At 38.5% G+C, this 13427-nt stretch overlaps 1 long non-coding RNA gene and 1 pseudogene across 1 annotated transcript in view; one reads left to right on the top strand and one right to left on the bottom strand.

Moving 5' to 3' along the window:
• Positions 1-13427, top strand: part of LOC148093277 (uncharacterized) — a 206769-nt gene that overhangs the window by 81048 nt on the left and 112294 nt on the right. The gene's annotated exons all lie outside the window — the stretch shown is intronic.
• Positions 1158-9630, bottom strand: LOC107540753 (ADP-ribosylation factor 1 pseudogene; annotated as a pseudogene).

The raw sequence follows: 13427 nt of genomic DNA on the forward strand, positions 1-13427 counted from the left end.
TATCTATAATTACAGTGCTTGCTTGTCAAAATGAAAACTGAAAACAAGTACACAAAACAGTTGATTACTAATCATGTATCAAAAGCAGTAAGAGGTTCCACGACACCAGGTAAGCCAGTTCTGAGGTTTTCCCAAGATAAATTTTAACAGCTCTAGCTTCTTCAGTGTTTATCAAAATACAAAAGGAAAAAGTAGAGGTGGTTATTTTTTGATGTCACATCTGACCTTTGCAGGCTGAGGGAGTGAAAGCGCATGTAGATGGGGTGGGGGCTCTGAGGAGCAAGGCTCTAAGGTGACAGGCCACCTGTCTGGGCTCCTACTGGTGAGACCCAGGCAACCTGGAGCGAGTGAGCGTGCGTGAGGACCACGGGGGGCTTCTGTTCTGATCAGAGTGGCCCCACCAAAGCACCTATGCTGACCCACACTGACCCAAGGGAAAGCTGGGGTCCCTCCAAGGGGTTGAGTGGTGGCTGCAGCCCCCAGCCCGTCCCCTGGGCAGTGGTGTGAGCACAGGTACAAACACAAATGCTGTGGGATATGATGACCCAGTGAGATAGAGCCAGTCAGGGACCATGAGTGACCATGCAGAATGTACCGTGGCTGGCTCTGCCCCCTGCACGCTCTGGATGGGAGACAGACCACACTCAGGCGGACTGGACTCAAGCTGTTACTGCAGAACCTACACTAGGCACATTTCTTTCCTCTCTGTGTTCAAGTGTCTCCTTACTTTGTATTTTTAACTATTATAAAAAATGCACTGAGTCTGAGTTAAAAACCAGCCACCAAAATGAATCTCAACACAGATCTAAAGCCCAGAGGAGGAGCATTGAGCTGATCTCACAGCAACAACTAGAGGCCCCAGGTGCCTAAAATCCCTTCTCAGTACTAAACAGCGGGTTGATTTTTATTTTTTTAACGATAAAAAAAGCTGAGTAATATTGCATAGGAGTACCAGAAACTGCGTCATTGGAAACAAGAACTATTTACACTAAATAAAAACCCGGTTGCAGGCCGCGTCTGCCCACGTACAGCATGATGGAGCACGCTGGGGCCGACCACGGAGATGGCCTCTGGCCCTCACGCCACAGGGCCACATCTGCCACCTGAGAGGAGAGCAAGGGTGAAGGAGCCAGTGATGGGGAAGAGAAAATTTCAGTTCACTTCTGGTTCCAGAGATGACTGGACAGCCAGTCCAGTCCCTCACAGAGCCTGTCCCCACTGGTGGCACAGGTGGCCTGAATGTGCCAGTGCCTGTGGCGCAGAGGGCCCAGCTTCTTCGTGGCCTCGGCCGCGTTCGTGGCCTTGGGGAGGCCCTGCTTGTTTGCGGACAGGAGCGCAACATCCCTGAGCTCGTCTTGCGCCAGCATCCGCATCAGCTCCTCTCGGGCCTTGTTCACATGCTCTCGGTCATTGCTGTCAACCACAAAGATGAGACCGATGAGACCTTGTGTGTTCTGGAAGTCGTGGCGCCACAGAGGCTGGGTCTTGTCCTGGTACCCATGTCGCACACGGCGAAGCCTATGGTGGGCATGGTGGTCACGATCTCACCCAGCTTCAGTTTGTACAGGATGGTGGGCTTCCCCGCAGCGTCCAGGCCCACCATGAGAATGTGCATTTCTTTTTTGGCAAAAAGGCCCTTGAGAAGATTTGCAAAGATATTCCCCGTGCTGTAGACCTGAGGGAGAGACACTGGCCAGGGAAACCCTTGGCAGCCATGGTGCTGCTGCTGCTCTGAGCCAGCGTTGGTTTCACTCCCAGGTCTCCTGGCTCTTATTCTGGACCTTCCTTGAGGTTGTACAGTCCTTGAAATGACCAAGCTTGTGTTACTTGTCCTATAATTCAAGCGACTCTCTCAAGGCTTAGCACCTAGAAAGTGCTCGATGAGTATTTATTGAAATAATGAATAGCACACCATAAATGTTTAAAGCGAAGATGCTCTCTTGCTATATTGAAACATGTACTTATCAATGCAAGATATGGAGGAAAGAAACTCTTTCTGTAAGATGATAATAGTATTCAATTAAGAATGCTTTCTTGCCCTGTCCAGGTGGCTCAGTTGGTTGGAGCAGCATCCTGTACACCAAAAGGTTGCGGGTTCAATCCCCTGTTGGGGCACGTACAGGAGGCAACTGATTGATATTTCTCTCTCACATCAGTGTTTCTCTCTTTCCCCCTCTGTTTCTCTCTCTTTCCCCCTCCTCTCTCTCTCAAATCAATAAAAACATATCCTTGGGTGAAGATTAAAAAATAAAAATGAATGCTTTCATGCTGTCAGAAAGATTTTCAATAGTAGGTTCTGTGAAATTGCTAGGGAGGTCAAAGAAATGAAAAGAAGAATGACACACACACACCTTTTAAAAAAGAATTCTGTGAGGTTTCAGGTTTTCAAGAGATGGTCTATTTTAGCATCAGTGCTTACTTACAGTGTCATAGGTTTGCAACTGGAAATGTTGAAGAGCTTATGATTTAGATGGGTTACCAAAGTCTCTAAGTACAAGGCACTTTCAGATTTTGTCAAAACACTTTCTTGTCCTCAAAGCATGTTTGAATTACTGGTAATGCACTGCTCCCTGACAAAGCAATCTGAACACTATAATCCAGCAGGAAAATCAAAGATGTCAAGGACTGCCTAACTACAGTCAAACCACATGATAAAGAAGATCTCTAGGGGTGCATCTTTTTCTATATTCTACTGAAGCTTTTGAAAACTTTTCAAATACCGAAGTCTCATAATAAAAAAAATGGACTATTGGCAAATTTTGAAATAATGTTCTTTAAGACTACAGTAAAAGGCCTCAAGTATCTGGCATACAAGCGGGCATTAATAAATAAGTGAAATTATGCCTTTATCCAAATGAAATGGGTGTTCCAGAGTTCTTGCAGTAAAGCTAATGTACTTAGATCATGACACAGCCACTTTGCCCTTCATTCAGAACTTACTCACTTTTATTGATATGCAATTTAAATATAACCTCAGGCTGCAAATTAAGGATGACAGGAAAGCTTTATAAAAGAAAAGGTTTGACACTAATAGAAATCCCTCATTTAACCAGAAATGTGGCTAACAGCGGTAAACAGTGACCAGAGAAGTGGAGGAAGGTTTAAATAGGAGAATCCATTGTCAGGATTATATCAAGTTAACCCAGCTTGTAGGAGTCAGAGAAAGACTACTGTCTTTAAATTTCAAAGTTATCGTTTGAAATGTGTTCTAGCTCAGTCCTCATTGTTCACAATTCTGCAATTACGAATTTACCTACTGACTAATATTTATTTGTAACCCCAAAAGCAATACTCTCAGCAATTTCACTGTTGTCCACATGCACAAGGGAACAAAAAATGTGAGTCACTGATGCACATGTTCCCAGTTGAGGTCAAACAAAGGGACACTACACTGCCTTTTGGTTCCAGTCCCATACAGTGAACAAGTCTTTTGCGGTCTATTTAGTGCCACATTTTCCTGCATTTTTTTTGGTGATTTCACTGTTTAAAATGGCCCCAAGCATAGTGTTGAAGTGCTATCTAGCATTTCCAAGTGCAAGAGAACTCTGATGTGCCTCATAGAAAAAAATATGTGTATTAGATAAGTGCCAGTTAGGCATGAATTATTGTGCTGTTAACTTTGAGTTCAGTGTTAATGAAGCAACAATATATATGAAATAAGGTGTCATTCAACAGGAACAGATATAAAACAAAGTTATTTATTGATCAGTTGATGGAAATGTGATCAGATACTCTCAGGAACTTAATCTAGTATTTCCTCTAGAAACAGTGGTTCAGTGTTTGCTAATTCATGGTCCACAGTGACTGTTTAGAACATAACTACTGCAGATGACAAGAACTGACTGTATGTTTAAATAGTCCATATTTAAATAGATTATTAGAATACTGATAATTCTTTAAAATATTTCTTGCTTCTGTGTTTATTCTGCCATAATGTATTTTTTGATGGGGAGGTATGATAATAAAATATTTTTATAAGTTTCTGTATTAAAGCAAAGAAAATATATTTATTATCCTTCCATAAAAACCCAAACATAATTTAGAATAAATTTTATAATAATTTATTCAACTGTTATGGATCTTTCAGACATGACCCATTAAAAGTGGCTTATATGTTAAAATGATTCTTACTATCTTAAAAAGTATTTTAAATGTTTTTATGACCTTATATGCCATAGATAATATAATATTGGTATGTCTTTTCTCCACCGGAATTTGTATCTTTAGTTCAAATTCACTTCTAAAATTTGATCAATGTGGACAAAATTCCGTAATGTTTCCTAAGCTTTTTGTTTTATTGGTTCAACTCTCTATTTTTCCTATAAACATCTTAGATAAAGTGACTGCTTATATCATCAACTGGAAAGCCTGACAGAGAAGCAAAAGTACTTCAGGGCAATGAGCTTTGTAGTAGGTTTTGTAGGAACTATGGAATACAAATTATTAAGAACAGCCTTCTTATGTCTGTGCCTCTGCTGCCCTCCAAAGAGAGATCACATAATGAATTAGTGAAAGTAATCCTTGCTTGAATTATAGGACTCAACACATGACAGCATGCTTAATATTTAATTTAGACCCTTCTGAGAATTTAACAGATAGGCACAGACTACTCATCAGTTTAACAGTCATTTAATAAACCAAATAAGGTTAAGTGGATTACTTCTGTGATAAAAAGTCAGAAGTGATTGAAGAAAGGAGAAAAGATCAGATGAAGACTGCAAACTCATTAGAGGCTCTAGCCAGAACTCTCAGAAAGTGTGTGAGATAATGAATGCACGTTGTTTTAAGCCAGTAAAATTGGGAGAAGTTTGTAATGAAACAACAAATAATACATATTATTATTATTATTGCTTTGGATCAAGCATTTAAATGTATCTTCGCTTGTATTGATCAATGCAATTGGTAAGAAGCAGTAATTGAAACAAAATTTAGTACTAAAATCCCACAATTCTACCTAGATATCAGAGGACAATAAATATATAAAAACGGAATACAGGCAGCAGAATAGAAGAAATAGAATATATGCTATGTTACTTCCCCTAAAGTAAAAAGCCAGGATGTGAAGTGGAGGAAGGAGGGAAAAAGAACGAATATATTTTCTTTATGCCAAATTCTGTGTATCACTGGGTTTCTTCACCAGCAGTTTCCTGTAGCCTTGATAGAGAAAGAAGGGCAGCCAAGAAATTAAACTAGAACTTAAGAAGTCAACCACAACTTAAAGGTTCCGAGAAGTTTCTGGATCTCAGCACTTATCATAGTAGGGGAAAAACATTAGGGCTAAATTTTAGGTTAGGTTAAAAATTTTCCTGAACTATCTGTACTCTAGTAGTGGATCTAATACAGTCGGACTAATATGAAGTAAAATGCAATATTCTAAAGCGTGAGTTGGTTCTTTCTGTATATTTTTGTTCTATAGCTCGATCTAAGATTTGGAACTTGAGGTTCAGGGAAATCGGGACTATTTCCACAGGCCTCCTATACTGAGAAGACAGGAAGTAAGCTGGATATAACCAAGAATGTTTCCTTGGACAGTTTACAGCGTACACATTGTTACTGGGAAACCGCCCCGGTCGGGTTGGGGCGGCCTGTCGCTGTGTCCAATTCAGCGGAGGCAAGGTTGAGTCGTATAAGGCGTTTATTGAGAAGGCCGGCCAACCAAGAAGACGGGGCATAGGGGCATCCAAACCCTGCCTTACAGCATGGTGCAGGGGGCGGATTGTCAGGGGGAACGGGGTAAGTCGAGGCTGGGGATGGAACACAGCTACGTGCAGCCCGGAGACATCAGCTGTTGTTCTTGACCAGCCGGGCGATGCGCAGACAAGACGGTGCTGAGCCTTGTGGTCAGCACATGTCCCTGACTGCTCTGTGCCTCGAGATTTGTGACTTTCTTCTTATTGCCCTGTGGGTTTGTGTCCAACCATAGACCAGCCTGCTGAATTCAAAGGGAACAAAATGGGTCTGGAAAGGACAGACTTGTAACAATATACCATGCATCATACTATGAATAAGCACAACTAGTTATGCAATCAAACTATAAATCATAATATTCAGGCTTTCGCACCCCATCAAAATGAGGAGAGTGATTTGGGAGAGAGAAAGATTCCTAGAGGAAAAGTTTTAGAGAATGGCCTTACTTAAGGCATGCGAGGAAGGGAAATTAGAGATAAATTGTATCCGGAAAAACAGAATAGAGTTTTACAAAGTCTGGATACCTCAGCTTGATTTAAGCTATAATAAAGCTTATTTCGATGTGAAACCACATTTTTTCTTCTCATCAGGTCCCAGCAAAGGCTATCAGAACCTGTTTAACTCAGTAATACTGCTGAGTAGATATTCAGTTGCTGAGGTAAATACGGGCTCTGGTGAGGGTAGTTTAAGTAGAAACCTTTCCCATTGTATGTAATACTGAAATCTTTTTAAAAATTCTGTTTCCATCTTTGATTTAAGATCTAATGCTGCTTTGTAATCACGTCATTTTCATTGTATATTTCTTGGATTTAAGAGATTAAGGAGAATTAGTTCTAATGCCAGGGCATAATTTGAAAAAGCATATTTCAAGTAAATCCATTATAAAATTTCATCATTTTTATCTTTGACAATTTCCCTTAGAAGTGCATTAAAGTACAGTAGTCACCCCTTATCTGTGGGGGGGGGGATACATTCCAAGACCCCCAGTTGATGCCTGAAACTGCAGATAGTATCAAGCCTTATATATACTATAATTTTTCCTGTACCTACATGCACACTTCTGATAAAGTTTAATTTATAAATTATGCACAGTAAGAGATTAACAATGCCTGACAATAAAATAGAACAGTTACCACAATATACTGTAGTAAAAGTTATGTGAATGTGCACGTGCGTGCTCTCGCTCTTTCCTTTTCTCTCAAAATACTCTAATGTTTTCAGACCAGGGTTGATGATGGGTAACTGAAACCATGGGAAGTAAAACTGTGGATAAGGGAGGAGACTGTAATGCATTTTGTCAAGGAAAAAAGGGCAAATAGGCTGAAACCCTGCTTGGTCATTGATTATAACTGTCATAGACACGTCAATAAATTAAGTTCACTGGCTAAAGCAAGGTAGTAGATTAAGGTTTTATTGTTATTTTTATGGTCATCTCTTGTTTATTTTATTGTGAATTTTCTAGCAAAGTAAGTCGTAGAAAAGATACGTAGTATGTATTGTATCATATCCTTGTAGGCATGCACTGTAAGTAGCTCTCTTGTAGTTTATTCAGCATATGCAAACATTATAAGACTTTAGATAAAGGTATTAGAAGGCTCTTGAATTAAATGTTTTTCTATTGCTTATTCAGATATTAATAATTCTAACTTGTTAAACCATTCTGTAGCATCCAGAAGGTAATTTTTATTCTTCATAGTAATTTTATTTAATTTTTATTATATCTTTATTGATTTCAGAGAGAGGAAAGGAGGGGGAGAGAGAGAGAGAGAAACATCAGTGATGAGAGAGCCATTGATTGGCTGCCTCATGCACGCCCCCAACTGGGGATCGAGCCCGCAACCTGGGAATGTGCCCTGACTGGGAATCGAACCCCAATCTCTTGGATCCTAGGTCGACGCTCAACCGCTGAGCCATGCCCGGCTGGGCCTTCATAGTAATTTTAGATAGGAGAGAACTCCAGTATGAGTTTCCTAGAGGTTGTCTACTTCATCTTAATTCATAATGTCACTAATAGAACTCAGTTGATAGAGACATTCCAGAAATAGATATTTAAGGTGGGTAAGCATACATTTTCATTTAAATAAAATTCAGAAATAATTAGCCATCTAATATGAAATTCAATTTATAATATTCATGTAGCAGCTAAAGTATAAGAAAAACTTAGTCCCAGGAATAATATTTAAGAATTGTGAGGAATTTGTGGTGTTTTATGGCAATGGGCATAAGTGTAGAATGATAACTTTTTATATTAACCTTCAAAAATCAGCAGTCATTTTTATTCAGCATTCAAGTGAAGAGTGATTAGAGCCAAAAGACAATGAATGAAAATGTGTTGCTTGATTGAAATTAGCTTTTACTAAAATTAGTACTGACTTTGTTCTTTGTTGAACTAATCAAGCTCATCATGTAAGTGGTTCCCTTCTTTCCTTCCGAATAGTTTTCATGTAAATGAAATAACATGATGACTTAATTCCAAGATGTCTCACTGGTCAGTTATCCTGTTATACATTTTATAATATTGTTGTATGAGTTAACTCAAGACCTTTTTTGATGATATGACTAGGGGTCATTCAGTCATTTTCATTGTAATTACATAATTAAAGCATATAAGTTGTTCATAATCAGTCTTAAGAGCCTGGATGTAGAGCTGGTTATAGATTTAAGAACTTATTTTCCTGACAAAATGTATTCCTCTCACATACCTTTGTGAATCTGACCTATAATATATGAATTTCTGGGGAAACAGTATAGAAGAAGAGAATGCATCCTCTTGATGATTTAATGTTGGGTGTTCATGTGTAATTTGGGTTGAGAGCTGGGAGTAAAAGACAGGACATGTGGTCTATGAATTTCAATCCTCAGCTCTTAGTCCTGTCCGTACCAAAATGCCTACGCGAATTTATAACTATTTAATTCTGCTCTTCCTCTTAGGATGTGTGTGTCAAGCACTTCAGAGTGTCCTCGTCACACATCTCTGGTAGACTTAAAAGATACTTGATAATTGTTCCAAAATTTGAAGTAATTTACAGATTTGTTCTATTTTGATCCTGATTGCAAAAGTATGCCCAAGGGTAAAGGGAGATTCCAGCCAAGAATCTAACCACTGAGGTTTCTAAATTTTATAATGCTTTTAAAAAATATATTGACCACTTTCCCAGCAATGGAACTGTGAAAGAAGGAGCCATCTTATGCTGTCGGGAATGCTGTGGGAGAAACTTCTGTGGAGACTGGATTGGGAGATCTGTACTTTTATTCCACCTAAAAACTTTTTTTCCCTTCTTCTTTTAAAAATATCTTTTATGCTTCCCCCCTCCCCCATCAAAGCAACATAGAATTTGTGGTGGAGACAGAATTTGAAAAGCTGAAGAAAATATATCGTTTCTTTTTGTTCCTCACTTTAAGTCCCAGACTTTTATTTCAATTCACATCTTATTTACCAAGCTAGATAAATTGTAAGGAGAAAGTAGGATTCCTTAAGCATTTGTGTTCTATTTTTATATATGTGTTGTTCTTATATTTCTAGGTAGCAATGTTTTCAGGGTTAGCATTATTCTGATAATCCCTGGGAAGGGATTCTGCAAGTTCAGTATTATGCTTGTTTGAATTAATACTTCATTATTATTTCACAAGTCAATACACTGAGCAATAAAAGTAAATGCTCATTCAAGCTCTTTACCAAAAGTAATAATAGTAGCATGTATTATTTATTGCTGTATAACCAATTACTCCCAAATGTAGCAACTCAATCAAAACAATTTACTAGTGACTTAACTGGGTGGTTCTGGCTGAGAGTCTGTAATACAGTTGCAGTCAAGAGTTCAGCCTGAGCTACAACCAGTTGGACGCTGAACTGGGGCTGGGGGTTCCACTTTCAAGAAGAACCACTCACATCGCTGTTGACCGAAGGCTCCGTTTCTCGTTAACCATTGGCACACGGGCCATCCCATGGCACTGCTCACAGCGTCCCAGTTCACTTTCCCCAGAATGAGTGACCCAAAGAGAGAGAGCACCACTCAAGCCTCAGCGTCACAGAGATGGATTTATGGCCTGGTCTGCATTTGCACACCAGCACGCCCATCTTACCCATTCATCATTGCAAGCACCCCCCAAGTCCACACTACCCTCCCGGGAAGGGGGGGTGGGAAGCCGGCTCTATCTTTTGAAGGGAGAACTATCAAAGAATTTGTAGACGTTTAAAAACTACTACATAGCATTGCTATTGATAATGGGTCCCATTTAGTGAGAACTTATTGTAAAGTAGACACTATTTTCTCTAAGCACAAAACTAGTTCTGTGTAACTTCCCTTCCTACCTCAGATTTGCCTGCTGCACTCAGATGCCCCTGCCTTAGCGTTTACTCTCAAAGCTGTAATATCCTGTTTTTCCGTTCTTCCTCTACTGACCTGATTTAAATACCAACTTGTTTTTTGTCTGTTGATTTTATTGCAGGGTTCTTGCATGTATTACTGTCTTCTGCTCTCTCCATCAAGACTGGAATTTGGTATTCTAACCCCAGAAACATCTGTTTGTTTTTCTCTGATTAAGAAGGCCAATAGGTTTATACCCATTCGTTCACATGAGCTAAAATTTGTAAAGCAATTCTTAGCAAAAGGACTAGGAAATAAAATTGTATCTTCTAGTAAATGTCTGAAGGCAAGGGAATTGTGGAGGGTCATTCATTTCCTCAGATGTTCTTGTTGTAATAATTAAAAATCAGAAAAAGTCAGATATACACTCTGAGTCCATTCCTGGTGGGTGCATTAAGATTAAGATACACATTTTTTCTGCCCTAAACCTTATAGGTTTGACCGTCATTCAGTCTGGTGCTTTTTGTGGAGTCAACTCCATGGTAAACCAAATGGTTCCACATGCAGATTAACTGCTAAAGAGAACTTTTCAAAGTAAAGGCTGTTACTATGATAATTAGTAAAAAAATAAAGCTACTTATTATAACATTCTATTTAACCCAGTTAGAGGAAACTCATGTGTTTAACTGAATTTATAGTTATTCTCTAATAGATTTCAGGGCATTTAATATAATAGGGCCAAATATATAAAATATAGTGATAGCAAAGAAAGTTCAACCCTCTGTCATCAAGGGGGGAATCTGTGCCTCTAAGCCAGGATTGCTGTAGAATCTAGACTGCTGGGTTTGGTAAATGGAGTGGGGTGCTTCCCCTCGAGTGGACATGTGGTCTAAAGCAACATCATCATCATCAGTTAATATTCATTCAGAACTTATTGTGTGAGTAATATTTTTCATCCTGTAATTTAACTATAAAAACATGTCTACAAATAAGTCCCCTTAATGCGTTCATTTTATAGATGAAAACACTGAGGCATAGAGAGATTAATTGACTTGTCTAGGATTATGTTTCTAGGAAACAATAAAGGGGGACTCAGACCCAGGATCCCGATGTGATATCACCATATCACCCTCAGACTGTATCATAGCGCCTCCTCCAGGTATGAACTGCCTCTACCTCCCATCACAGTGTAATAAGATATTTGTCTTCTCAAACACTTGGCAAAGGAGTCCTGTATTTGGCTGAATGTATAGATATAGATGGTTTTTTATTAGCAACCCTAGATAGGTACACCAGAATATGGCAGAAATACCCAAGACTGCAAGAAATCTCCTTTTGCCATCCTCTTTTGCATTATTATTTTTAAAAAATTTAGCAAAATAACTCTGAGGTAATATAGTGGCTTTGTCTGTTTTTAACACACTTGTCATCATTGCTGCCTTTATGCCTGCCCCCAACCTCCAGCGTAGTTTGTATGAAGTAGTATTCCTGCCACCAGATATCAGCAAATGCCATTCTCTTCAAATCCTTTGACATTGTTGACCATAGTTTTTGGGTCACTGTTAACAAATTTGTAATTCGGTGCTCCCCGTTGGCTACAATATTTAAGATGCCTACAAAAAAGGGATTGGGGGGGGGGGACTTCTCTCAATCTCTATTTACTGGTCCTTTCTGTTCTTTCACTAATTCCATAGGGGAAATCATGTCATAAAACCTACATTTTAATATTTTCATTAATAGACCTCCTTGATTTTTTGGTTATGCTTTCAACTATTATGGGGAAAAAAGCCTTTCATCAAAAGGCAAATTAATGTCAGAGAGATGTGGATAAGGGCTGGGAAAGAAAAGGACACCTAGTGCATAGTCATTTGGTATGATCTGTGCTGTTCGACATGTATAGGGTGGGGCAAAAGTAGGTTTATAGTTGTTCATATGTGAAATAATACAATAATTAAGAAATAAAACAAGAATAAACTATGTTTTTCATACAACTGTAAACCTACTTTTGCCCTACCCTGCATTTGTTTGTATTACATTCAGTACATCGTTCTATATATTCTGTTCTATTATACAAGGTTCTATTTTATATTATAAAATGTGTGTATTAAGACATATAAATGTACATTATGTATATATACACACATGTGTATGTATGTATACACTTGCTGCCTTCATCTCATCTGTTTATGTATATATGTATAAATATGTGTAAATGTATATACTCATATACGTATACACATGTGTATGTATGCATGTGTATGTAAAATACTAGACATATTTTACAGTGTCCTTGTTCTGTCCTCTTTGTTTCTTCTTTTTCCCCCACATTTTATTTGTGTTTTTCCACCAAATTTTGGGTCAATTTTTCATTTTATTAATGTGATTTTCAGTTGAGTTAGTCTACTCCTCAATCTGTCTTGTTTGTATGTTTCCTTTTTAACATTTATTTTATTTTACCAAACTGTTTTTTCCCCCTAACAACTCTAATAGCTTTTTTCCCCCATCATCTCTCTCTCTGTTGTTGGTTTATTGACATGATAGCCTTTCACATGTCTCTGAGGTTATTAATTAGATTTACTTGATATTTTTTCTGCTTTATTGTTTTTCAGGAGTTTGCTAAATTTGTAAATAGCTTGGCGAGACTTCTTCTGTGTTAATTTTCAACTTCTTGGTGATTTGAGGCTATCTATTAGTGTTTGTGCTTAAAATTTTAGATTAAATAGTACTGGCAGCTGGAGTGAATTTTAAAGTCTTAATGTGGGTTATAGAAGACTAATTTTGTTGCTCATTGGTTGGAGGGGTGGGAGGCACTGTTGGGTAACAGGGTAGGTAGGTGGTGTGTTTTCTGAGCATGGGGCCTCTCGACCATAGTTAGCAGAAAACACGGTTTTATTCCAGACCCCATTTTAGAGTGTCCAAATCAGAATTACACTTGCAGCGTTAGCTGTACACATTTAATTTGGGGGAGGCTTAAAAAGAATGATATAGGATTATATCCAAGCAGTTAAAGCTATGCAATATAGTGTAAAATAAGTTGAAATGAATCAACACGAACAAAAGAATTATTGAGCATCTGCTGTATTCTAGATAATATTCCAGACTAAGCTCAAAAGCTGATTAAAAGGGAAAATAGAAGTGGGTGCTAGGGAGCAGATTAATATGCATGTGAGGAGCTGGTAAATTATATTCCTGAGATTTTACCGCTGAAAACCATAACGAGCACTTGAGTATATTTCACTTGATCCTTTCTCTCTGATGCCTCATATATTTCAGAAAATAGTATACACATAATTTTACATGCTGCTTTCAAGTAAATAGTATATATATATATATTAGGTGTTTTACATGTTTTATTTTAAATTTATCTTTCTTGTTGAAAGTATTACAGATGACCCCCCTTTTTCCCCATTGACCCTACTCCTCCCCACTACC

Source organism: Miniopterus natalensis, chromosome 4 (assembly GCF_054644295.1).
Source record: "Miniopterus natalensis isolate mMinNat1 chromosome 4, mMinNat1.hap1, whole genome shotgun sequence".
NCBI classification, from domain to species: domain Eukaryota; kingdom Metazoa; phylum Chordata; class Mammalia; order Chiroptera; family Miniopteridae; genus Miniopterus; species Miniopterus natalensis.